Raw genomic sequence first — 3861 nt, forward strand, 5'->3', positions numbered from 1 at the left:
GGGTAAGAAGAGGGAAACTCCGTCTCAAAAAAAAAAAAAAAAAGCCAGGCGCGGTGGCTCACGCCTGTAATCCCAGCACTTTGGGAGGCCAAGGCGGGTGGATCATGAGGTCAAGATAGAAACCATCTTGGTCAACATGGTGAAACCCTGTCTCTACTAAAAATACAAAAAATTGGCTGGGCATAGTGGTGTGTGCCTGTAATCCCAGCTACTCAGGAGGCTGAGGCAGGAGAATTGCCTGAACCCGGGAGGTGGAGGTTGCGGTGAGCCAAGATCGCGCCATTGCACTCCAGCCTGGGTAGCGAGCGAAACTCCGTCTCAAAAAAAAAAAAAGAAACCCTGTCTCTACTAAAAATACAAAATTAGATGGGAAACGATCCAAGATGGCCGATAGCTAACATCCCGGGATTGCAGCTCTCAGGGAAGGCGCGGAGAACTAGAGGACGCCACACTTTCAGACAAAGTCTGGTAGCTCACGGAGCAGGAGATCCCCCAGTGGAGGAAACACACGGGTGGCCAGCGCGACTCTAGTGGCCGGTGCAGCAGTTCCGCCGGCACCTTGGCGCGGCAGCTCTCGGAGCAAAGTAAACAGGTTCGGAGGACCTGCACGGGTCCCCAGCAGGACACCAGAGCCCGGCGCAGCTGCTGTGACGGCACCTCGGCGCGGGGGCGCTCGTGGCAGAGTAAACAGGACCGGTTTCCCTTCTGACCGAGGTTTGGAGCCCCGGGAAGACAGAGTCGCCTACTACCGACACAAGAAGGAAGCCCGACAGGAGAATCCTGGGCAGAAAAGGCCCAGGGATCTAACAACCTGGACGTCCACTCAAGAGACCTAATCTGAAAGTTGGTAATTTCAAAGAGGACAGGAGGATAAATTTACAATGATGGGAAGAAACCAGCATAAAAAAGCTGAGAATACTCAAAATCAGAATGCCTCTCCCTCTAAAGATGATCACAGTTCCACATCGACAATGGAACAAGGCTTGATGGAGAACGAGCGCCTCCTGATGACAGAATCACTCTTCAAGGAATGGATAATAAGAAACTTCAGTGAGTTAAAAGACCATGTTGTAGCCCAACGTAAAGAAACTAGGAACTTTGAAAAAAGGTTTGATGAAATCCTATTGAGAATAGACAACTTAGAGAGGAGTATGAGTGAATTAATGGAACTAAAGAATACAATACAGGAACTCCGAGAAGTATGCACAGGTTTAAAAATACAAAATTAGCTGGGCATGGCGGTGCATGCCTGTAATCTCAGCTACTTAGGAGGCTGAGGCAGGAGAATCACTTGAACCCAGGAGGCGGAGGTTGTGGTGAACCGAGATTGCACCATTGCGCTCCAGCCTGGGCAACAAGAGCGAAACTCTCTCAAAAAAAAAAAAAAGGTCCAATATGGCGGCACCCAATAACGGTGTGAACTGTGAGGAGTTCGCCAAGTTCCAGGTGATGAGGTTTTTCCTCATGTGGCAGGAATTACTCAAGGTGATGAGGACAATTGATGACAGAATAGTACATGAATTAAACACTACGGTTCCAACAGCTTCCTTTGCAGGGAAAATTGATGCCAGCCAAACCTGTAAACAACTTTATGAGTCTTTGATGGCAGCTCATGCCAGTAGAGACAGTCATAAAAAATCGTGTAGCCCAGACATCAGAAGTAATAGAAAACCTCCGAGAAGAGAGAGAAAAGGGACGATTTAACATTATTAAAGCAACTTAAAAAAAGAGCAGACAAAGTTGAAATGGATGCAGTCAGAACTGAATGTTGAAGTGGTAAATGACAGGAGCTGGAAGGTGTTTAATGAACGCTGCCGAATTCACTTCAAGCCTCCAAAGAATGAATAAAGAGAGATACTTTTTTTTTTTTTTAAAGGACCTGGTCATCTCCTAAGAGCTAAGCATGACAGGTATCAACAGGGTGGGCTTCCTAGGATGATTTCTGAGCCAACAGTCCAAGACCTTTTGTTGATTTCAGACCCACTTAGCCAAGACCTCAAATATAAATAATTCTGATAATTATGGAGAAATCAACTGCTATTTTATACTGAGTCTGTAAAAAAAAATTTTTTTAACTATTAAAACAATTTTCTGACTCAGTGTAAAAAAAAAGTGGTCAGAAAAATGTCACAAGAAAGTACTGAAGAGACTGTGGTAGGATAATGAAAGGTTTTCTACAGATGGCATTTAAACTTGTTCAACTCCTACAAGTGGAGTGGGATCTGCACTCCAAATAAAGGGCACAGCATGAGCAAAAGAGGAAGTGATGAATTCACAATCAATGGAGCACTTACCTACTGACCTTTGGCAGGAGTTCCAGATAAAGAGGAGTATCAGATAATTCCAAAGTATTGTAATAATCTAGGTGACAATCAGGGTAGTGGTAGAGAGATGTTAAAAGATCCTGCATAGGGCTTGGCAACCAACAAGACTTGGGATGGGAAATGGGACATGGAAAATCAATCATTAAAGCCTCAATTTCCTCATTTGAAAAATTGGGTACCTACCTCAAAGAGTTAATTGCACACGGCTTAATTCCCTTCATGGCTCCAGCTGTACCACTGCATCTCCAGAAGTGTACTGCTCTTTCCCAGTACTTCCCCAGCCCCAGAATGGGCTTTCATTGACCTGACTTGAAGTTGTGATATTGCTTGGTTGAGCTTGGAGCTGGCCTGTAAGTTCTTAAGGGGCAGACAAAAGCATCAAGTGTCTACAAATTAAGGATGAGGGAGTGTTATCAGAGTGGGTGGGAAAAAGTATTCCAGGATGAGCGCAGCCTGTGCGAGGACCAGGAGCAGGAAGAATGGAGGAGCGGAAGAGGGTCCTGTGGCTGGAGCCCAAGGGGCAGGAGGGAGAAGCAAGCTAGGGTCAAATCATGTAGGGCCATGTAAGTCGTATGAATCTTGGATTTCATTTTAAGAGCACTGGGAAGACACACCTGAAAGATCCCGATGTTTGAAGCTTGACAAGCTAGAAGCATCAGTTCTAAGAAACTAGGATCATAGGAGGAAGGTGGTAAGGGTTAGGGAAATACGACTTGGACAAACAGGGGCCACCTCAAAGCTGATAATCATAAATGCTTAACAGTCTTGATTGCCCATTGATGTGTTTGGCTGTGTCCTCACCCAAATCTCCCCTGAATTGTAGCTCCCACATGTTGTGGGAGGGACCCAGTGGGAAGTTAACTGAATCATGGGGAACAGGTCTTTCCCATGCTGTTCTCATGATAATAAGTCTCTCGAGAACTGATGGTTTTATAAAGGGGAGTTACCCTGCACGAGAATCACTTGAACCTGAGAGGTGGAGGTTGCAGTGAGCCAAGATCACACCACTGAACTCCAGCCTGGGTGACAGAGTGAAACTCTGTCTCAAAAATAAACAAAAAAAAATTCTTCACTACATAACCTCTTCTAGTTACTGCCCCTCCTCTCGTCTACCTTCTCCAGCAAAAATTTACAAAAGAGCTGTCTAAAGCCAGTTTTACTCCTCAGCTGTTTTCCATCCATTACAGACTTCTAGTACCAGCACTCCACCAAAATTAATGTTGTCAGTAACATCAACTTTGCCACACCCAGCAGTCAATTCTCAGTCCTTTTACCTGAATTCTCAGCAATATTGACAGAATCATCACTCTCCTTGAAATATTTTCTTCCTACTTCACTGGCCTCTTCTCACTCTCCTTTGCTAGGCCTCTTTCCATCCTCTAAAGTTGGGAGAACTCCAGGATTTGGTCCTTGGTACACTTTGAATATATTCCCTCCCTAAGCAGCTAACCCGGTTCTATGGATTTATATATGCACTACACAGTGAAAAGCTGGTATACATGTCAGAGCCAATGGCATATATAAGGCTGACTAGAAC

At 45.1% G+C, this 3861-nt stretch overlaps 1 pseudogene; it reads left to right on the forward strand.

Annotated features, from left to right (window-relative positions):
- Positions 1–1306: 1306 nt before the first annotated feature.
- LOC144582753 (protein MIX23 pseudogene) lies at positions 1307–1938 on the forward strand (annotated as a pseudogene).
- Positions 1939–3861: the final 1923 nt, after the last annotated feature.

The sequence above is a fragment of the Callithrix jacchus genome, chromosome 5 (assembly GCF_049354715.1).
Source record: "Callithrix jacchus isolate 240 chromosome 5, calJac240_pri, whole genome shotgun sequence".
NCBI classification, from domain to species: domain Eukaryota; kingdom Metazoa; phylum Chordata; class Mammalia; order Primates; family Cebidae; genus Callithrix; species Callithrix jacchus.